We start from the raw sequence: 24,920 nt of genomic DNA on the forward strand, positions 1-24,920 counted from the left end.
TATTGACCTCTCCTTTCTTTGAATCCTGGTGACAGTTAAGGTCCGTAGGCCACAGCCCCACCAACAGTGGGACTTCCCCTCAATAACGTCCACACCACATTCTTTTGTACACCATTGTTCTTGGGTGACTCTTCATCTGTAAAATCATCACCTGTAAATAAAATCCTTACTTTGCAGAATACTCTCAAAACTAAAGAAAATAAAGTGCTTTAAAAATAAATATTGCAGCATCTGCTACACAGAAGGTGCTAAATAACGCCTCTTGCTTCCCTCTCTTTTGTATCTCCAGCAATCAGCACAGTTCTAGAGTAAATAGTAAATGTGTCAATAAATAGAATAAATAGGTATCGATTTGCTCTATCATATTGTGTGCCACTCTTTTCTCTTCCCTTTGGAATTATAGAATTTTTTAAAGCTATAGTGAAAGAACTCAGTGCTCTTTATGCTCCTCCCCTTGATTAATTTCCTCTCAACTCTTGTCCTACCTAATTACATACAGTCTCTTTAGGCCCTTCTCCAGTTACTAGTTGATTCAAAGGCGTGTTTGTTTGTGGATTTCATTTAAATTTCTACTTTACAGGCTAATTGCTGATGATGTTATGAAAGTAAACAGTTCAGGAAAGCTGCCAATGTGTGTCCTGTGAATTCATCACTGGTGAAAGCCCTTATTCTGCCAAGCCTGTGCAGAATGTATAAAATATTCAGAATGGAAGGCACTCATGTAGCAGAAAATATCCCAGCAGATCTGCAGCTCAGCATAGAACAGCGGGCAATGACTTAGAGCCCAGAAGAGTTTATCACGCAAGCCTAGTACTTCTATTTATGGTGAAAAAGGAGACAAAACTTGGCTTTCTTAGAGCGTGACCTGAAATCTAGGAACTATGAGAAGTCCGGTGAGTGGATGGGAGTCTCTTGCTCACTAATGTGGCAAGAGAATACAAAACACACTGCACCCCTGTATGTCTGTTGTCAAAGGCAAGGAAGTCAGTTACCCTGCCTCACCTCCAATCTCTGATAGCCACTCATGACAACCAGCCATTCTATTGGTCTGCATGTCAAATGACTATACCATATAGATCACGGGCTTTATGCACCAGAGGATTCCCCAGCAGGCTCTCCTTTAAGTCCATTCTCTTCAGGAATGCAGTATTGACTACTAAGAGACTGGCTCTTTTGAACACTAAGAACCATTATAAAGGTCTTATGTGAGTGAGTGTAAAGGTGTTGGCAATCACACTGCATAAAGTCAACAAACATAGTTCATTAAGCCCCTGTGAGTTGTCATTTCTGCAGGACTGGAAAGCCTTTCTATCTTTGACACTGCAACTGCTTTCTGCCTGAAACACCTGAAAGTCATCAATGAAAGTGGTAGCCCTGAAAGTTGCATTCTTTAATTAAAAATAAAGATCAGACGCAACTGCACCTGGGCTAGGTGACCCAGTGACTTCTACTTATACCAGAAAAAGATCACAAGGCTCCCCCTACCTTGGCTGTGAGCCTTGTACAACTGAGAAGTCGCCGTGAAAGATGACATGCATTGATTCCTTGTCTATCTCAGAGAGTGCTCATTAACTCTACTGCAACATTACTGAGTGCTGCAACAGAAAACGGACACGGGCATAGGCAAATGTGGCTTCTAGAAACAACCACTGCTATTTTAAGTGTTCTGGCTTCCCCTCCTTCGACTCTAAATTATAAGATGCACAGGATAACCAACAAATGGAATTGACTTTAAAGATTTCTGATTCAAGGAAAAAAAAGAGTCCACATTCTCCCTACTTCTCAAATACCATTAATATAATAAAAAGAATGTAAAAAGATACCAAAATCTATACCTGTTCCTGAGAGCAGGAAAAAAAAATGTCATTTACATACACAAAATTTTAAGAAATTTCTGCAAGAAACAGTACTGGCAAGACCAAGGTAAAGGGTCGCCTGATCAGCACCCAGATCCCTGCATGAAAAGAAGAGTCCCTCTTGTGAGGCACACAGGGAGCCTGAGCAGACCACACTAACTATTAAGGTTGGACCAGGGGCAATCAGTGCAGATTAAATCAAATACAACCACCGTCTCTGGAAAACACATCAGTGTTGATGCCCAGAGCAATGGGCTGTACTTCCCTTCACACCTTTCTTTGGACACCGGCTTTGGTCCAAAGAAGGACATGGGAACCCATGAGAGAGTTGACCAATGAGAACATTCAGTCAAGTTGCAGGTAAAAAAACAATAACGATCAAATCCATCACTTCCTTATATGCCAGCAATAACTGCATAGAATATATAATGTAAACAAAGGCCTCATTTATAACAACAATGTAAATTCCAGCGAGTTTAAGATGTAAAGGTAAAAAAAGAAGCCTTAAAGTAAAAAATAGTTTATTAAATATATAAAATAACCTCATTTACAAACGAAACAGAGGAAAATAGAAGTGTTCATATAATATCATTTGTATAACATAATTTCTTCCAAAATATGACCCCCAAAGGCAGTTTCTTAAAAGAAAATGGCAATGATTTGAAAAAAGTTACAGATATATGTGTGTAAATATTAAAATATTAAATAAAAACAATTGTTACGAGTAGGCATATAAAATTTTAAATGCAACATAAAATTAAAATATTAAAATATTGGGAGATAGAGTGAAATCTAAATGATCAATCTCTGATATATAAAAAATGCTAGTGAATTAATATGAGAAAAATAAAGTCTTGATGCCTTCAAAATAAAACACTAGTACCTGTGAAATACATTAATAAAATGTTTACACATACTACAAGCTAATATTAAACCTTATTTTTGAAAATATCAAGCAGATTACATTAAAATTATAATTCATTGGCAAGAGTCAGAAAATGAGCTTTGCCATGCACTGCCTGTGATAATTTCAGTTGTTACAAACTTTTTAAGAATTACACGAAGGTGTGTCTCAACAATCTTTAAAATAAGCTTCTCATTTATACAGTATCCCATGTCTAGAAAATAATTTTGATATAATAATTGTAAATATAGCCAAAGATGTCACTTAGAAAATATCAATTACAGTACTATTTTAAATTGCAATAGAATTAGTCATAGTCTTAATGTTCAGCTTTGGGGACTGGTAACTTTTTTGATACAAATCAAAAAGTTACATGTAGTCATTAAAAAGTATGTGATAGACATATACTTAATAAAAACATGTTTTATGATAAAACTATGTTTAAAACTGTATGTAGGTTTTAAGTCTGTTAAATATGCATTCGTCCATTCAATTGCCAACTTATGGCCTCATGGAACTTATATTTTAGAGGAAAAGCATATATCTGACTATATATCTATTTGGAAGGCTAGATGTTAAAATGTTACTAGTGATTATCTCGTGACTATCTCAAGCTGAAAGACGGTTTATCTAAGTTTCATATTTTTCTCTAGTAAACGTGTAAAAATAAAAAAGGTTATTCTGAATGGCACTCAAGAAATAATAGTGACATGATTCAATTCAGTCAAATTACCAGTTACTAAATAGATTTCTAAACACTAACATTTGAATTCAAACATGTACTTTGAAATAAGCTTCCATGTATAGTTCACAACTAAATTTATAAGTCGTTTTACATAATTATTCTGAGTGAATTAATACTATGATTAAAACTTTTTCCTCTACAAACAAGTGTGAATAAAAGAAGGAGAACAAATCAAAAAAGAGATGAAAAATTAAAATTAATTCTTATTGGTGAACCATTATTTTCTCCCAGCAACGTCTCTCCCTTCTCTGTAGAATGATGCTTCAGTTCATTAAATAAATGCACACACATTCCCCACAAATTCAAGGGATATTTCTTAAGGATACATGTAAATCACATAAAAGTTTTCTTCTAAAATAATGAAAACAGAATACAGTCTTCACATTTTTAAAAATGTGCAGATTCTGTGCTATTCTCACTTAGGGTATTTATTTGTGGATGCTGGAATGAAGAGAAAATTGCAAGTTTTATATAAGGAGCTTTATATATAAATATTGCTTCTTCTAGATTGCCATCCCTTGCATTTTCTCCCAAGATCCTTACAATTTTTATATTCATTTCATTATCACTTCCAGTGCCCTTCCTTCAATCCTGTATCTTGATTTAGTCAGAATGATTTGCAAGGAATCCCTAGCAGTGGGTTCTGGTTTTAGCCCCACCAGAACTGAATTTTCACATTTGAGCAATTCATTTCACCTCTCAGAAGACAGTACGCATATATCTGAGAATTCTTAGAGTGTTATTAAGTATTATGACTCATTTCCATATTGTGCATCAGACTAATTTTTGATTCAAGAAATAAATATGAATGTGGTTAGACTCTGTTTTTAAAAAAATCTGTAAAAGAGAACTAACTATAGCCCTTCTTTTTCAAGCAAGGATGCTTCAAAATAGTAATGAACATATGTATTGTATGCTTGCAAAACTATTTACACCTCTGTGCAACGTGAAGAATACACAGAGGCAAATTGCATTATCCCTGTTTTCAAGGTGGAAAAAAAAGATAATACATAAAAAAAGATTCTAATGTGTATTCACGTGTTATGTGTAATATGATATGTGCCATCCCAGCATTCCTGGGAGGCATATATTTGTAGCTGTTTTGCAGATTGAGAACAAGACGCATGAAAATGGTAACTGGCATGCTCAAGGCCCCAAGAGAGTGGTCACTAAATCAACCCTATGAGTAAGGAAGGAAACAGAAAATATTTTAAAGTTTAAAATAAACACCTACCTTATCCCAGCCTGCCAGATACACTAATTTTCAAGAAGAAACTGCTGGGAGGTTTCTTCTATCCTCTGATTCTCCTTAAATCTGTAATATTGGACTTGTACATCTATGTTTAGGTGGCCATTCTTCTAATCCTTTTGTTGGTAGAAAGCCAAGTCACATATGAATATAAGATTATAGGGTGACAATTATTCCTTCTTTTTCAGTCCCCATTATCATTCCCCACCCCTGCATTTCAAAGATTTTGCAGCAAATTTTAAAAAGAAGTCACTATCTGGCCATTTTTTATTCAACCCTTGACAGGCTTCTTTAAAAAAATCAATAAAATGTGACAAGTATTGCTTAATACATGCATTAGCTATATTGGAAATAAGAACATGCTAGTGCAATTGCTTTTCTATGTGTGTATATGTGTGTGTATATATATATATTTTCCTATATATGTGTGTGTGTATATATATATTTACATATGGAGAAAGACACACACAGAGGGAGACAGAGGGAGACAGAGGGAGAGAGTGAGAGAAATCAGAGCTTTAGTGGGGAAACAGGCATCCTAACTATTCTGTATGGGGTTCAATGCTATCTGATTTGAGCACTTGTCTGTCCACCTATGAATTTCAGTGACCAATCTCAAGTTTTATAGTGATTGTGTCCACTCTATGAAAATGCCTTTGACATCAGGTAATATCTGCATTTAGGACTTGATTTCTTGAAAACCTAGTTTTTTCTTAAACCTTCTCCACTCTTAATTTACCTGTTCAGACTTTCTTCACCTTGTCTCTACCTACTAATCATGATGATAATGCAACTGTGATTGTTTCTATTCACACACCCCCACCCACACCCATGGATTGTTCTACACTACACAAGCCTCCTAGTATGGAAACTTCTGCATTCATTATTAGACTGGCTCCCTTTCCACACCCTTGCATTCTCCCAAGACATATAAAGAGTCAGACAACTTCCCTTCCGCCTTTTTATATCTGCTCTGCCCCATACCTCCTCTCTGTCTTTCTCTCTCTCTCTCATTCCCTCCTCTCCTCTCTCTCTCTTCCAATTCCATCGTCAAATTTCCCTCTTCTCTTGTTTCTTTCCCATCAACAATTAGTTTTCTCTTCTCCTTCCCAGCCACACTTTTTTAAAAAAGACCCAATTCCCCTTCCTCAGATTCCATTCATTCTTCCACCCATCGCACACTGGCCTCTCCCACCACAATGCACTGGAAACTGCTCATGACCAGGTTGCCAGCAACCTAGTCACTGATAAATTCAGTGGACTCAGCATAATTCTTTTTTGTGCCTAATTTATTAGTAATTATCAAACTCTTTGGCACTATCATTTATCTTTTAAAACACGTAATGCAACCATGTATTTTTTTTAATCACTGAAAGCCAGATATTATCAAAGTCTGAATTCAACCACTGTTGCAAGATCTCCTTTTTTCCACTGTTTTCACTTTTTGAATATTTAAGCACATGACTTCTTTGAAAATATTCTATTTCTATATTTATATTTCTGGGTTTTATTGAGTTGCACTTTCAAATTTTCTGTTTCTATTATGATTCTGATATATATTCATCCTAAATGATCTAAGAATTAAATAATATTTTTACATAAAATATTATTTTTTAATTTTAGTTAAACCTTATAAATACATATTTCAAAATCATTTGCAAAAATGGAATTCAGTGTACATCTAGTTGCCATTTTAAAGAAAAAGTATCATGCTTCAAACATTTCATATCTGCTCCTACATATATACAAAATTCAGAGAATCATGAATTGTTTCATATTGCAACGTATCACATAGCCTCTAAGTCATATGTACAATTATTGAATGCTGCACTAACTTACACTCTAGAATCGTGAAACTGACCCGAGAGGAGCAAGAAAATGAATGAGCAGCACGACTGGGAAATGAAATGTTATTATTCAACCTTCTATTCCATTCATGTGATCTGAAAAGGTTTGACAAGTCGAGTTGTTTTCTCTCTTACCTAAGTCCTCCTACCTCCTAGCTCCTCCCTGCATTCTGAAAGGGTCCAGCTCTGATAGCAGCACCATGACTCTTTGAGCCTTAACAGCATTAGGACATAGCAACCTTTGTACTGAGGACATACAGCCAACGTGGAGCAGCAGTCTCCTGGGGCCTGAATGGCGTTAGTCATGAGAGCAGATACTTAGAGGCACAGGTTGTACTATGCCAGTTCTGACACTGGATTCTGAGTTTCAGATAAGCCAACGGTATGCTTGGCATACCCTTCCTGTCTCTTCCTCAATTTCTCTGCCTCTCTCTTAATTTCTATGGCAGGTCTCTTGAGCACTTTGGTTACTTGTGTTAATTGTAATAAAGTGTGAGGAAAAAAAAGCAGGTCTTGTCCAGGTCTAAGGGCAGTAGTTCCAGCTAAAATACCATTATCATCTCAACTTTGCAGATGAGGAAAATGAACCATAAAAAGATGAAGCATTGTGGCCTAATCACAGATTTAACCAAGGACAGAACTGAGATATGAATCTAGGCAGTCTGACTCTAGATCTGTTTTCTTTTTGGTTTATATTATTTCTAAAAATACATATTTTTTGTTGTTGTTTTGAGACAATAAAAACCCATGATGTCTTAATAAAATCCAACAACTCAGAGCAAAACTAAGCCAAAACTAAATTGTCCTTTTTGGAGGTAGCTTTTGCACTGACTCTTTACTCTGAAAATTAGTAATTAAAGGGAAATAATTATGCACCTATCTTGTCTTTCCCAACAGGAACTGTGTTTCAGGATAAACAAATAACAATGAAGAAAAAGGAAAACAAAACAAAACAAACACCAATGTTCTTTCTTGTAATAAAATATTATTGTAAATACCTGGTCAAAGGAAGGGACTGTGGCTTAAGACTCAAACTTATTTTAGATTTCCTTTTTATAATCTTCTTTTTCTCTCTTTTTGCCATTCCAAAGTATCTCCTTTGCAAATGTTGTATAATATAATAGCAGAGAAATCACTCTAGAGGGAGTCACTTACCCACTTTCCTCAGAACCAAAAGTAAGCAAGTTACAAGAAGAAATTAATTTATGCTAATGTCTTAAAATCCTGCCAAAATGTTTCTTGCTATCTCCATTAACATTTAGGATCTGGGCCATAATTCAGAGTAATATATTCTAGTGACATTAATATAAATTTTAGTATTGATGTAGTCATTGAAGATATTTTTAAAAATTGCTTTTATATTAATCTACATTAATGAAAGGCAAGGTGACCAAGCTATTATTAGCCTGAGAAAAGTCTGAGTCTGCAACACACAAAAAATATTCAGAAGGAGAAGAATGAATGGGAAGCAAAATCTCTTCTATGGCCTTGCTCAAATTTTCAGATCTTAATAGATATTATTGCTCCAATTCCAAAATATTTCCCTGACAGGAAAACAGAGATATTTGGTAAATGATCAATATTTTCACAGGCAGTGTTTAGATGTTATGTCCACATCCCTGCCACTGTATCTTTCTACATTCCTGGTTTAGCAACACAGCATTCTCTCAATTCTAGAAGCATCCTTTCCATTTCTGCTAGTATTCTCAGTGAGTCTAATTCATTCCCGTGATTTAATCAACTCCTGTTACGACTAAAAATTGTGAAAGAATATTCATCTGCTGCTGTACTTGCAATTTAGCATGGGATTCCTAAATTCCCTCAAAGTCATGAATATTGAATAGTGAGACTTCAGATGTTACGGCAAGCTAAAAGGAGAAGACTGAGAAGGAAGGAGTGGAAGAAGCTGCAGTCTCCTTCAGACCACCCCATGGGAGTCCCTGTCCCACTATTGTATAGGCCAAGCCATTAGCCAAGGAAACTGCAAATGTTGTTAACATTCTTGCTTTCAAATCACCTCTTTTCCCTGAGTACTGCAGTGCATGATATCATCAGCCATACAGCAGCCTGTCAAGTTTTTGAAGACACCATTGTGTACCTAATGCCAATTGAATTTTTGTTTAGAGGTACTTTCACTGACACCAAGATGTTTAAAACAAACTCTCACTTTGATTTTTTTGTTTTGTTTTATTTTGTTTTGTTTTTTTGAGATGGAGTCTCGCTCTGTCGCCCAGGCTGGAGTGCAGTGGCACGATCTTGGCTCACTGCAACCTCTGCCTCCCAGGTTTAAGTGATTCTTCTGTCTCAGCCTCCTGAGTAGCTGGGACTAAAGGCACACACCACCATGCCCAGCTAATTTTTGTATTTTCAGTAGAGATGGAGTGTCACCATATTGGCCAGGCTGGTCTCGAACTCCTGACCTTGTGATCCGTCCACCTCAGTCTCCCAAAGTGCTGGGATTACAGCCATGAGCCAGCATGCCAGGCCCAAACTCTCATTTCTTTAAGGCTTTCTTTAAGGCTTAAGATAGCAATGCATTATCTTCTTATGAGAGATTTAGCACCTGTTGTTGCTAAATAGCATTTGTAGATTTGCAGAAAGTTGCGCTGAGAAGACTCCATAGGAGCTCATCTAATTTACCACATTTTCCAAATTATCTCCCACCTTCCACCTTATTTTTATGATGAAGAATCTGAGAGGAAAAAAAAAAAAAGTTGGAGGAAGTCACAGCATTCCACTAATTCTCATCTCTTACCAGAAAATGAGTGGGAAAACATACCTCTTTGCTGCGGAAAAGAACCAGGGATGACTTGCTTCTGATGCCTCTTGGCATGACAGAGTAACCAGAGGACTCAGGATACCAGACAGGGAAATTGAGGGAGAGACAGGCCAAGGAAGACTGTGCCAAGCTCCAGTGCCAAAGATTCCAGAGGATCAGCGGGAAGCAAGCAATGGGAGTGGGAAAGAGCACACAGCAGAGATTAGGCAAAGGGATGAAGGAGGCCAACATTTGTTGCCTCTGTCCCTGTTTCTTGCGTCCACTTCTGAAGGCTCTGTCCAGATAGTCCTGGTGACAGATTTTCTCTCAATACTACCAGCAAAACAGAGAAATGCCTTATTGGCTAGGGCTCCAGGATGCACCCCACCTGAGAAGCAATCTCTTTAAGCCACAGCAGGGCTTAGAGGAAGATTCCCAAACTTGCCTTGTCCTCCAAATACTGAAGTATCTATTTAAAATACAGAGTTTCAAGCTTGTCCCTTGGAGAATTTGATTTAATAGGTTGGAAAGGCTCTGAGGAATCTGTATTTTTCACAAACACTCTATGATTCTAGTATCAAAAAGTTGGGGACATATGGGAGCAATAAAGAATGCAGGCTTTGCTGTGGCAGAGATGAGGCCAACTCATCATGTACCTTGGGCAGGGATTTTGAAGTTTCTGAAACTCAGTTGCCTCATTTATAAAACAGAGATAATAATGACAGGATGGAACATTCAATTGGATCCTACAAGTAGTCTCTAGTCATAGGCATGGCATGACCTGCATTCAATAAATACTAGCATCTAGTTCATATCAACTATTTTCCTTGGCAGTACCTCTAGTTTTAAGACTCAGGGCACAACAGATAGTTCCTCATTATTTAGACAGAAGACTAGCCTGCTTTAAAAGAACAATGTTGAAAACTTCCACCAAGTGGTAAATAAGAATTACTGAGGTAAGAACCCAGATATCCGGCTATATTTGCTGAGCACAGCTACCAAACATAGACAAGAGGTGACCCCCAAAGAGATTCCTATGTTGTAAAATATAATTAGCCTCTCTTTGTCTCTGGACTGTGTTCTGCATAGTTGTATCTACTTCTGCCTCATCTACCCCTGGCTGTGTTTGACTTTATGTGATGTGGCATCCATCACCCAGAATTCTTTTTTCCAGCTGGCTTCAATCTGGGATTTGGAAGTAATCCATTGACTACACTTTGCCTCATCCTTGACCAAGAATTCCTTCCAGCATGCTGCCCTTCCACCACTGTCCATGGCTCCAGCTTTTCAATTCCAGGCTTTCATCCTAAAACAACTTTCTCTTGAGGGCAATATCACAGTAACAGATACTAGGAATGGACTGAGGTTGAAAACAGTGTCCATGTGTTGTGGGCTTTCAATCTCTTCCTCTCAAAAGATGTTACATGGGATTCCACTAGATACAAAATGACAACGTAAATATAACAGGGGAATTTCTATGGGAACTAACATAGCATGAACTTACATCTCTATTTAATTGTCAGTGGTTGATATGACATCATTTTCCCAGGTCAGGTTCCGAAGATTAGCAAGAAAAGGAAAATAGGAGAATAAGAAGAAAGAAGAAATAGGAAAGGCTCATAATGAGGAAGATGAAATGTTTAAAATCAAATATTTCTCCTCCAATCTTGCATTACAGACCAATCACGTGCCCCTTAGCAATCTACTGGAGTTTAGGGACTTTTGTTTACTAAATATCTGAAGGTAATAGTCCAATGAGATGAACAGAGATAGGACATGTGATACCTATGTCATGTAGCTCAGTGAATGTATCTCTGTAATATTCACCTTCTGTAAGAAGAACAGGAGGACGAGTAGTGGTAATACTCCAGTGTCTTGGAAATACACGGCACAGAATTCCAGAAATGGTAATTGTATGCAACAGAAAATAAGATAAATCACTTCAGTATTTCTATCTGCATTTATGTAAAAAATATACAGACTATCATCTTCTTTGCAGAGGTTGGGTAGCAAATAGGTGACTGTTCAATTTCATTCTACAGTTACTATGTCTTAGAAAATATTTGTCTTTGAAGCATTTATTTCTAAAAATCTGTCTCAAATATAATGGCCCATTTTCTTAAGCTAGCAAGTAAAATATAACAAACCCTGACAGGAAAATGAAGGGCAAAGAAGTCCCACCTACCCTTGAAAAAGTCAAAAATAAAACTATCTGATAGGTGAAACCTTCCAAGGAAAAGGAGAAAAGGTTTTGAGAAGATATTTTTGTCAGAGGAGTCTAAGCTATTTTTTTTAGTATATCTTTGTAATTTTCTTATCTGCTTTCTCTCCTATTTCCCTCTATTCCTCTACCAACCAGTATTTCCCACTACTTATAGACTTAGTGTTTATTAACATACTATTTAATTTGGTGTTTAGCTTAGAATTTGCACTGAAGGGAAAAGAAGCAGGAAGGAAGTAAAGGGAAAAAAAAAAGAAGAGAAAATGGGCATTGTATTAGTCTGTTCTCACACTGCTAATAAAGACATACCTGAGACTGGGTAGTTTATAAATGAAAGAGGTTTAATTGAATCACAGTTCCACATGACTGAGGAGGCCTCACAATCATGGTGGAAGATGAAGGAAGACCAAAGGGACGTCTTACATGGCAGCAGGTAAGAGAGAGCATGTGCAGGGGAACTCCTCTTTATAACACCATCAGGTCTCATAAGACTTATTCGCTATCACAAGAACAGCAGGAGAAAGACCTACCCCCAGGATTCAATTACCTGCCACCGGGTCCCTCCCATGATACATGGGAATTATGGGAGCTACAGTTTGAGATTTGGGTGGGGACATAGCCGAACCATTTCAGGGATCAATATATTTTATGTGCCTAACATGTTTCAGGCATTGGCTACTGGTTTCTAGGCACATTAGCACATCCTATGCTCACAGCCATCCTGTCTTATGGGTACTCTGGTTTCCATTCTGCAGCTGAGAAAACTGAGACTCAGAGGGACTGTGGCTTATCCAAAGTCACAAAAATACTGAATACAAGTGCTGATATTTTACTTCTAAATCCAAATCCGACTTCTTCTATTTCATCAGATGTGATTGGCTTGTAAACAAACAGCTGCCCACTTCACCTTCCTGGCCAACAGAACCCTAGTCTTATTCAGAGAACCACTCCTTGGGAAAAGTTATTCTATCCCAGCTCAGGAATTATTTTGGATAAGTTTAAACCAATCAGGCAAGTCCCAGTTCCCTTGCCAATGTTAGTTTTCAGGGTATGTATACGACCCAGCTCAATCCATTGAGATATTTGAAAAGTTTTCCAGGAGAGTTCTGGAAAAAAGTTACTTGCTCTTAAAAAGTGAGCAAAGATAATATTGTTATTTGACCAGATATGTTTGCAATGCCTGCAACAGTGGCAACTATATTTTGACCATGATGGCTCAAGCTTAAGAACAAAGTGAACACATCAAAGACAAAAAATTGTAAGGTGAAAGAAAACCTGTCATTGAGCTACTGAATTGACCAGCCATGAAGCTTCTCGACCCTGACACTCTCACCATGTAGCATAACAAATATCCTAAGCTGTTAAGAGCTGAGTTATCTGTTACTTGCAAATGAAAGCATCCTAACAAATAGAAGCCTCATTGTGGGAGATATAACAGATGCAGTGTCAATCCAATATAGAAGCAGAAAACACTGCCAGTTCATGAATAACTAAAATGGTATGAAAATAAAGAAGCCACATGTGGAAGCAAGTGTATAAACACACATAATACTAGAACAGCATCTCAACAACATCCTAGAGCAAAATATCCTATAAATGTTAACAGTTCATCGCTCTCCTTAAGTCTCAAAGTCTCACAAGGCTCCAATACATTGCTTCAGTTTTCCTGAGATGTCAGGAAAGCTCTGAAAATACCAAAGCCTGGGCTATCTCTAGGGATTCCAATTTAATTGGTTTTGGATACAACTTGAGCATTGAGAGGTGGTTAGGGATCCCAAGGTGGTTGGTTCTAACATGATGTTTATAGAACATCACTGTTCTATAAAGTGGCATTGTTTCAAATGCTTGATTACCTCCAGAAGATATCTGAGGCTTGCCCCTACTGAACTACATACATCTGTATTCCCTTTCCCCAAGAATATTTCAATTTTTCATGGAGCAGGGGTGGGGTAAGAAGAGACTGGAGCAGATAACAGTCTGCTGTTCATGGCACTTGGAGGTCATGGCACTTGGAGTTCTGGGTGGTAAACGAGGAGCAGCACTGGCTTAGAAGCCAGGAAATCTAGGTTTCATTGCCGGTGTCATCAGCTACTTGGGATCATGGAAATCACCTGCTGACTCTGGATAATCATGTCTTCAAGGATAAGACAGAGCTAATTATTCTTCTGCTTCCCTCTTGGGTGTTGTGAGGATCAAATTCACTATGCATGTGGGATGTTTTGTAAAAGGTAAAGCATCACACAGGTGTGAGATGTTGTGCTTTGTGAATGAACAGCTCCAACTTTAGAATTTTCCAGGTTGTCACCCACTAGTTATTCTAGGCTTGAATTACTTTGCAATAGCTCAGGTTTTCTTCGTCTTTTTCCTCATTAGAATTCGTTGGGGAGTTCTTAGAAGTCACCAGTGTCCTAACCTGCCCTCCAAAAATTCTGATGTAAACTGTCTGGCATGGGGGCTGACAATTAGCACTTTTTAAGGCTTATATGTTGTGTCTAATGGTCAACCGAGGATCTCCAAATCCACATGCTTGTAAGTAGCAGTGTTTTGTTAGGTGGTGTGGGTTTGTTCTGTTTTGTTTTTTGCTTTCCTCATCCCTGACCTCCTACTGGAGACCGTGAGTCAGCTGCAATCTCCCATAGTCCTGCAGAGGATGGATGGCTATAGGAGGCTGCCCTGGTCTCCTGCTGCCTTTCTGATCTCAGCTCCAGAGTCAGGAGGGAGCATTCTCCTCTGAGTCATCATCCCCTATAAACAACTCTAGAGTTGGGTTGCCAGTCACCCTGACCCAGCCACAGAGACCTCCTGCTTGGTTTCTTCCATTCATGGGCTCTGCTGAGGCAGCTCTCGCCTGGGCTTCTAAGATGTTCAGAGCCTATCTAGTTACCACCTGCAGGTCATTTAGAGGCCATGCAGCAGAGAGAAAGAGGAGAGAGAAAGAGGAGAGAAATAGAGAAAATCTTTACTTCCCTATGCCCTATAGTTCTCTGCAATTGCCTTTGTTCCACCAGGCTCATCATCAATTCACAGAATAAAAGGCGTAAATAAACCTTAAGAACAGGTAGGGCATTTCCTACCAATGCAGGGTCTTCTAGCCCGTTGGGCACCACCTTTTCACTTGGACTTTATAGAGGAGGGACAGGGAATAGGCAGGTTAGGAAAACCTGATGGCCCAGGATTTGAGTTTGGGATTGAGAAGTCCTCTTCTAGCAAAGATGCATCCTGGAGTATCCTGTAGATGGTTAGGGAAGACAGAGACCCCTACCTCCTACAATGCTGAGAGAGGACTTCCTGAAGCCCTAAAGTCCTGTGGACCAGCTATTCTCACTGAACTCAGGCACCCTGTCTCTTCCTCCTCAGTAGACTCATCAGTAGTTTTCTTCCTATGATGATTACTGATATTCAAGTCATTAACTCATTCACTGGATTGTGAACTTCTAGGCACATCTTTGATTCATCTTGGAATATCCAAAGGGGCTATCACAGCGATTGACCCTCAGTAAAAATTTATGAATGAGTGGATGGTGAATAAATAAAGGAGCGAATGAATGGGACTAATCAAATTGTTTTTCTCATTCCTCTCTAAAAGCAATAGTTACTTGTAAGGGTTAAGTGTTATCTTACAAGTAGATGAGTAGGAAGAGAGAGGATTTGAATGAGTAAATGAGTTTTAGGAAGATAGGCCCTGCTCTCTGACTGCTATTCTGACCATATCTCACCATTTCATCAACCCACGGATTCTCTGTCCTTTTACTTATCCTTAAGTGAATGAATTTTGCTCTGCCCTAGGCTTCTTGCACAGACACTAGACATATTCCCTATTGGATTCTACTGAGATTCTTTGCGGATTCCTACCCACTCTTCTACTGCAGTCAATTGTGGTAACTCCAACCTCAGGGAGAAGGCTTTTTCAGTTGTTTTATTTTGTTTCCTGTTTTATATTTTCTCCCTGTTCATTTGCAGCATATTTTGGCTGTCACTGGCAAAATCACTTCAAGGCATTGCCATGTCCGGACTAAATCTGGAAGCAATGTTCTAATCTCCACTGTCATTGCACAGAGACGGTGAAAACCAGTTCCCTGGGGAAGGTGGTGAACTGAACATTGAGACCTGCTCTCATCCTGCATTTTCCTAGGTAAATATTTGTAGCATTTCCCAGGAAAGTAACACAGTGATATCTCATGCCAAACACTGACCTTTCCTTATTTCCTATCAGTAGTTCATTTTGCAGAGTAAAGAACCATGCCTAGTTTTATCATGGGACCACTTTATTTGAAGAGTTTACTTTTTTACTTGGGTTGGCAAAATAGCAGAGTTTAAATCTTAAGAAGTTCTGATTACCTAGGGCAGTTTCCACCCTTACTTTTCCTCTCACATTTCTTTAATCAGGAATCAGATTCTAGTTGTCTTTAGCGCAAGATGTGTCTCAGGCTACATTTTTGTTTTTGCTCTCCTGGACCAATACTTTTGTAGAAACAGAGCAATTATTAATGGGGTAAGACACAAAGATTTAATTTCAAGCCCAAACACTGATGTAATTCAAAATTAATTAACATTTACGCAGCACCTACTATGCTTCAGGCAGTTTCTATCCCCATGTTTCATTGAATCCTCAGACAGGTTCTGAGGTAGGCATTAGCATATCTGATTAACAAATGAAAATACTGAGGATCAATATTACACACCTACTTATTTTTAAAGAGCAAATAAAATTATATATGGGAAAATGACAAACATGTACAATGATAAGGAAACACAGGATAATTGTAATTATTTCTGCATGATAAAATGTGAATCCTAGTGAGTTTATTCCTCATATATTTTTGCTCCCACTTAGTGATTATGTATTATTTCAAAAGTAGCAAGTGATATGCATTTTAAAGAGAATGAAAAAGCAAAACAAAACTCAGAGGCTGTGGTTGTTCATGAGTGCACTGTTAGTAAGCTTCTGAGCCAGGATTTTCCTTTTTCTAATGGAAAGCACTGCTCTCTAATCCAGAGTGCCTCTGAAAGGGAAGTAGTTTGTGAGGAGCAGGGGCACAGGAAAATACCCCCTGAGGATCTGCCCTGCCCTGAGACTGCACCATATTGAGCTCTGGGCCTTACCTGAGAAAGCAGACGTGAGAAGGAGCATTTCTCCTCTTATCAGAAGTGTTTGACCAGAGCAACTCCATCCTGAAGAAGGGCTGGGTAAATGAAGCTGAGACCTACTGGGCTGCATTCCCAGACGGTTAAGGCATTCTAAGTCACAGGATGGGATAGGAGGTCAGCATAAGAGACAGGTCACAAAGACTTTGCTGATAAAACAGGTTGCAGTAAAGAAACCAGGCAAAACTCACCAAAACCAAGACGGTGATGAGAGTGACCTCTGGTCATCCTTACTGCTACACTTCCACCAGCGCCATGACAGTTTACAAGTGTCAAGGCAACATCAGTAAGTTACCCTGAAACAAGGAAGCATGAATAATCTACCCCTTGCTTAGCATATAACCAAGAAATAATCATAAAAATGGGCAACCAGCAGCTGTTGGGGCTGCTCTGCCTATGGAGTAGCAATTCTTTTAATCCTTTACTTTCTTAATAAATTTGCTTTCACTTTACTTTATGGATTTGCCCTAAACTCCTCCTTGCTCAAGATCCAAGAACCTTCTCTTGGGGTCCAGATCCAGACTCCCTTCCAGTAACACTGTTGCCTTCCTTAAGCTTCCTGATGCTCTCGCTGCTGGATTTAGTGTGATACAAATTATCCCTTATCCAAATTCCAAATCCAAATGATCTTCCCTTTCATCCAGAGACACTGAGTCAAAGTGTTGGTATGTGTCACTCCAAGTGCAAATTCACTTTCAAAGTATATTATGGAATGAGTTCTGAGCTCAGAAATGAGGGCCAGACTGAAGAACATTTGAGAGGCACTCACGTCATGTTGGTGGCTGCTTGTTGCTATGGCTGGACTTAGCTGACTTTTGTACAGCATGTCTGGTTTCCCAAAATTCACTCATTTGCATTACCTGATCTTCGTGAGCCTTGGAAATAGGCAGGCATTAGTCAGATAAGGAAACAGAGACTTTGAGAGTCTAAGTGACATTTTTTACTTAGTTCAGCTCCTCTGTCCAAACACAATCAAGATGGCTTAAAATAAGACATTTGTACAATGATAGTAGTCAAATAGAAATTTTAAAATCACAGCCAAAAAAAAAAAAAAAAAAAGAGAGAGAAGAAAGTGGATAATCCAACCAGGCAAGCTGATATATATGAAGTACATATATTACCCTGAGTTTCTCTGCATCCAGGACAAAAAGGGAAACATGGGAAATTAGCACACTCTTATTACTGGAGAGGAATGGGGGAGGGAGAAAATGCCATTTTCTCAGAGAAGCAGAGTTCTTTTTAACTTGGTTGTAAAACCTAAATGGAATTCTTTATAGGAGACATTGAAAATTGGCAATGACCTTGACAACAGATTTTTACAACAGATTTTACAGCAAATACACCAAAATGAATTTCATATGGCTTTTTTTTAAAGCTACAAATTTTAAGCTACAAATTATTTTTAAGCTACAGGGACTTTTTTTTTTTTTTTTTCCCCATGAACTAGATCATTAAAATCTTACAAAAGCTCTATGAAGTATTTACTATCACATTTTCCAAATTCAGAAATGGAAGCTTAAAGTGATTAAGTTGCTCTCTGAACATCCCACAGCCCATAATTGACAGAGTTGGGGCTGGATCCCAGGTCTGACATCTTAAATTCTGAGGATAAGTAAAACGCAATCACACAAAGGCAATCTGGCAATTTGTCCAAAATGTCTCCTAGTGGACTGACCTAAGCCCAAAATAAAACTTAGATCCCAGAAGTAAATGAACAACATATTGCAAATTACTTTAAGAATTATTTCTCCAGCTGAACTTTTAATAAAGTCTAAAAAGCAAACACTTAGGCATCGTACACTGGCAAAGGCTGCTGGTTGATGTTACCCTATTTACAGAAGCTCATATGGGTGAATTGTGCCCTGCCAGGTTAGAAACCAACTCCCCCACTACTAAGTCACAGATCTTATTATAATCAGATCAGTCTCTCCCCAACTATGACCTTAGACTCATAGTTTCTAAGGTCAAGGAATATGCATCCAATATTTTTCTCATATTTTTAAAATCTGATATACAATAGTCCTCCTGTGTGTCTGGTGCTTCACAGGGAACAGAGATTACTGAAGCTGAAGAAGCTTCAAACAGGATGGGATTATGTAACAAGCCCTCCTGGATACTGAGCAGTGCTAGAAGTGAACTAGGGACATTCTCCCTAGGAAAAAGCCAAGAAGCAAGATTCACAGGGAGATAAATTTCCATAGCCTTAGTGTTCTCTATTTTATTGTCCACACAATGGTTTACACCCCTGAAAACCTGCCATTGAGTCCTCAGCTGCATCCCTGAGGCACTAAGGCTTAATGAACTCAGCTATGACTCAGTCAAATCGCTCCCAGAGTAAAGGTTTCACTGGAGAATGTAAGAGTCCTTTCGCAAAGTTAATTCTTTCTGAAAGTGGAAGAATATTAGAAAATAGTCAACCATAAATTAAGTACTTACATAACACTAATATTTCCAATTTAGTGTAGCAAAGAAGTATGTTGCAGGGATTAAAAGTACATACTTTGTAGCTGAATCACTTTGGTTCAAATGCATATCCTGCCAGGGTCTGAATTTGTTACACTGGCAGTTATTTCTAGGCCTCAGTTGTGTCATCTAGACAATGATTATAATAGTATCACATTATTGAGTTGTTCTGCATATCCACTTAATTATTACACTTAAAGCAATTAGTAAGTGCCTGAGACATAGTAAGTGTTCAATAAATGTTAGGTATCAAAATTCAAGGAATTGAAGTAAAAGCTGAATGAGCTGTAAAATTAATGTAAGACTATTTTCTAATCCTCAAGGAATGATTTTAAGCAAAATACAAATGATGGAGTAATTCGCTTCTAATGAGGCTGTATTTGTTAGCTTTTGCTGTGTAACAAACCATCCCCCAAATGTCATGGCTTTAAGCTAGAACCATATTTTAGCACACATTTTTACATTTGTCAGTTTAAGTTGCACTCATCTAGGTAGCTCATCTGGGCTGGGCTCAACAGATTTCAGCTGGGCTTGCTCGTGTTTGACAGACAGCTAGTGGGTTGCCTGGTTTACCATTGTCTCTTCTGGGACACCCAGATTTACTGGGACTTTTCTCTCCATGGTCTTTCATGTCGTAGAAGGCATGCCCAGTCTTATTCACTATCAGTAAAAATGTTTCAGGAACGGCATAAAAACAAACCCAAAGGTACAAGTAACTGTCAAGTTGCTGTTTGAATTAAGTGTGCTACTGTCCCATTAGCTTATACTCACATAGGACTTTCCAAAGGTTTGAATACAGGGGGGTGTTAGTAAATGGAGTATCACTGCATCAGCACAATATAGGGGGCATCAGAAAATAATTTGTGGGAGGACATAGTGCTGAGTTTTAGTACACATGAACAAATTTTGATCAAGAAAAATGGGAGGAGTATTCTATATACAGAAAGTATCATGACCTGAGATACATTGGGATGAACACATATAGCGTGAGGCACACTAAAATCTCCCAAGGGGAAAGAAGTGAGGTGTGAGCTTTGATGGTCATCTCTAGCTCCAAGCTCTTCTTTCTGTCAAATAGTTTATAAACTGTCTTACCACCTACTCACATAATAACTGTTCCATAGTGCTGCATTCTAAACAAGAATTCCCAGTTGGGAACTAGACATCCTTCTTTCAAATATTTTTTGACTCTTTCATCACTGGAGATAATTTTAAGAATCATTTCTCTAGCCCGACTTTTAATAAAGTCTAAGTAGCAAACACTTAGCGGTTGTACTGATACCACCACTCCATGCCACACCCCAATAACTAGGGTCCTCAGGCCTTCCTCTCTTTTCATCCCCTGCTTGCTGAATGTATCCCAAATGTGGCTTTCCCCAGAAGCTACTTCAGACACACCTCTGGCCCTGTATTTGCTTGAAAATAAATTAGGATTCACAACACACAGGACTTTCCATTTAACAGGGTTCACGCTTCTGAAACAGTTGTGGGTTTTTCTTCCTGTTATTAGACAGTATTTATGTTGCAATTAATATTCTGTCTTTATCCAAGAAAAATCAACAGTAGTACAAGAATTATAGAGCCAAAAAATGCATGACAACCAGATTTAACAATGCTGGATCATGGATACTGTCACTTCCTGATACTTTCCCCTTATGTTCCCCATGCCAATATTCCAGCTCTACTGTTTCATAAATAAATTTGAAAATCTCACCCTTTGATAGAGATTTTGAAAGAATTTTTATATCATGTACATGTCCTATAGCACCTGGAGATCAATCTAGTCCTCTGGGAACCCATGAGAATAATGAGCATCAGGTTGTCTATCAAACTCATACATCAGGAATAAAGTCCGTGTGGCTTGTCTTACTCCATCCTGATAAATTCTGTTTCCCCTATTCTTCAAATCCACTTATAAAATCTCCCTGCATGATGATTAAGACTATACCCTGAAGATTTAAATTGACTGAAAACCTGGGAATTTATGCTCAGATTTAGGAAACAAAAGACATAGGAGTTTTAAGTAAGAGCCATTTCAATATATGGCATGCGTGTCTTATATTGTGACTTATTTTATTAAATAAGTCCGGGCTATGATATTTCAAGCATGGATTCTCCAAAGCAAATCTAAGTTGCATATAGATAGGGTTGATTTGGATTTTCCAAAGTACATGATCTCTCTGTAAATATTAGTGATATATTACCAAAGGAGCCATACAGACCAAACTGCAGCCCAGTTGTATAATAGAAAATGAGATCTAACATTCCACAAATGGCCAGGAAGTACAGACAAGAGAAATCAGTGAGGAGAAAAATGTCCAGGTGCTGCCTGCTGATTGACATTAAATCTGAACATGCTTTACCTTATTTATTGATGGACAAGAGGAAATCAAAGCAAAATAAATTAGACATAAATATACTACAAAATATGTAGAAAAATGAATTAACTTAGAAACATAAAGATTAAAATAATCTACTCTTTGTTATTAAAGAGGGGAGAGGGGAGGAAACTTATTTGGCATTCTCAACAGATTTTTAAAACACTAACAAAAAATAAAATGATCTGATATTTGCAAAAAGATGGAGTAAGGACTCTGAAAGTTCATACCTTCAGAAAAATCAATGAAAAATCTGACAAAAAAATCAGAATCGACTTTTTATACAAGCATACCAAAAGTTTGAAATAATGCACAGAACACTTATTTTAAAACACCAGTTAAATCTTGGTAAGATCTTGTGGCTTTTTAATTTACCATAATTCTAGCTCTCACTTTCAGCTCAGAACATTATTTAAAAAATTCTAATTTCTGGTACTTGTAACAGATGGAGCAGAAGCCATTTATTTTCAGAGTGTTGAACCTTTATGTTTTGACTTGTCTGTTGGCTCCTTGGAAGACCAGATCAAAAGGCTTGTCTTTATCTTGCCTGATTCAGAACCCACCTAGTGCTAAAGCCACTACCTGGAGTGTGTTTACAGGAAACATTCACAGGCAAATAAATATTTTAGTGACTGCTGCCTCAGGTAATGGATGATACTTAAAAGAAAACAGACTAACCAAAAGGTTTGAAGGAAAGACTAGAAAATAAGATGTATTGGAAAACAAGGGCTTTGATAAGCTATTTCTGGAAATTTTGAAAGCTAAATGCATGCTCAGAGCTATGTGCATTCTCAAGGAAGACCCAGTAAGGGCTGAATCAATCACCAATGGCTGACCTTGATGCTCTATGAAAGCAGGAAGGCAATAGCAGAGTTTTAAACTGCCTGGCTAAGTGCTGAAAACACACCACACACACACACACACACACACACACACACACACACACACACACATACACAGCTCTGCGTAAAACCAGAAGATGTTTTGGTTTCAGGATTTGAAGAAAATTTCTGCTCTATCATTACTTGACCACTAAGCTAATGAAACAGAGACTCAGTGGCCACACATAACAAAAATGAAAACTTTACAGATTTGGTTCTGAAAGTCACTAACACAAACAAAATGTTACCAAACAAACAACTACTACAACAATCAGCAACAACAAATCCTGAAGAAGAGAAGAATCTGGTTATCAGAGTTGCCACCTTACAATTCTAAAAATGTTAAATTTGAAGCAATAAAATATCAGGCATGCAAAGAAACAAAAAGGTATGATCTATAAATAGAGAAGAAAGTAATCAATGGAAATTGTCACTCAAGGAGTTCAGATGACTTATTATACAAACACCTTAAATTATCTATTTTAAACCATTTAAATATATTCAACGATTTAAAGAAAATCATGTCTGAGTAACTATAGAAACCATGAGAATAATGTCTCACAAAATAAAAAATACCAATAAAGAAACAGAACTTAAAAGGTAAGGAGAAATTCTGGAGTATGAAAGTACAACAACTTAAATAGAGAGGATCAAGAGCACACTTGGGCAGCACACTTGGGCAAGCATAAGAAAAATCAGTGAAATTGAAGATAGGTCAATTGAGATTATCCATTCTGAGAAATATAATTTTTTAAATGAAGGAAATAAATAGAGCCTAAGAGACTTGTAGGACACCATCAAGTATACTGACACAAAATAATGAGACTCCCAGAAGAGGAGGAGAAACAAAAAGGAAAAAAAATTTGAAGAAATAAGGGTCCAAATCTTCCAAAATTTGAATTAAAAATAGTAAAATACACATCCAAGAAACTCAAAGAACTTCTAGTCAAAAAAAAAAAAAAAAAAAAAAAACTCAAAGAGATCCATACTGACACATAATAATCAAAGTGTCAAAAGATAAAGATAAGGAATCTTGAATGCAGCAAGAGAAAAGTACCTCATCCTGTGGAAATGACCCTCCATAAAATTAACGTCTGTTTTCATAAGACACCACAGACGCCAAAAGCAGTGGGATGACATATTCAAATAGCTTAAAAATAAATGAAAAACTATAAAACAAGAATTTTATATCCAGTAAAACTTTCCTTCACAAATGAAGGAGAAATGAAGACATTGCCAGATAAACAAATACAGAGAGTTACTAGCAAACCTGCCTTCTAAGAAATGCTAAAAATCTTTCAGTGTGAAATGAAGAGATACTATATAGTAACTTAAATATATACAGAGAACACCAGTAAGTTATCTACATAGATAAATGTAAAAAACAGTATTAATGTATTTTAATTGTTTTCGTTTAGAGATGGGGTCTCACTATATTGCCCAGGCTGGCCTTGAACTCCTGGGCTCAAGCAATCCTCCCACCTTGGCTGCTCAAAGAGCTGGAATTACAGGTTCTGAGACACTGTGCCCAGCTGTGAGAGGCATTGAACCAGAATGACTCCATCTTAAATAGGGGCTCAGTAAAATAAGACCGAGACCTGCTGGGCTGCATGCACAGTAAGTTAGGCATTCTAAGTCACAGGATGATAGGAGGTTGACACACGATACAGGTCATACAGACCTTACTTATAAAAAAGGATGCAGAAAAGCCAGCCAGCCAAAACCCACGGAAAACAAGATGGCAGCAAAAGTGATCTCTGCTCGTCCTCACTGCTCATTATGCTAATTATAATGCATTAGCATGCTAAAAGACATTCCCACTGGTGCCATGAGAGTTTACAAATGCCATGACAAAGTCAGGAATTTACATTATATGGTCTAAAAAAGGGAGGAAACCTCAGTTCAGAGAATTGCCCACCCCTTTCCCAGGAAACTAATGAATAAGCCACCCTTGTTTAGTGTATAATCGAGAAATAACTTTAAGTGTCCTTAGTGGAGCAGCCCACACCACTGCTCTGCCTATTGAGCAGCCTTTATTTATTCCTTTACTTTCCTAATAAACTTGCTCTCACTTTATGAATTCACCTCAAATTCTTTCTTGCACAAGATACAAGACCCCTTTCCAGCAACAAAGCCATATGTAATTTTTAAATTTGCAATTCCTTTGTTTACATCTGATTTAAAAGACAACTGTGCACAATGATAATTACAAGTCTATGTTGGAGAACACATGGTGTAAAAAGATGTATTAACAATTTGTGAAAATAACAGCACAAAGGGGGAAGAGAATCTAGGCTATAGCTGTAATGCTTTAGTGTACTATTGCGGTTAAGTTGGTATTAACTCAAAAAAAATTAAAATGGTACACTAGGAAATATCTATTTAACTCAAAAGGAGACAATAATGGAGGAAATGTGGAAGAAAAGATAATAAGACACATAGAAAACCAATATCCAAGTGCAGAAGTGTATTT

The sequence above is a fragment of the Piliocolobus tephrosceles genome, chromosome 7, assembly GCF_002776525.5.
Source record: "Piliocolobus tephrosceles isolate RC106 chromosome 7, ASM277652v3, whole genome shotgun sequence".
NCBI classification, from domain to species: Eukaryota; Metazoa; Chordata; class Mammalia; order Primates; family Cercopithecidae; genus Piliocolobus; species Piliocolobus tephrosceles.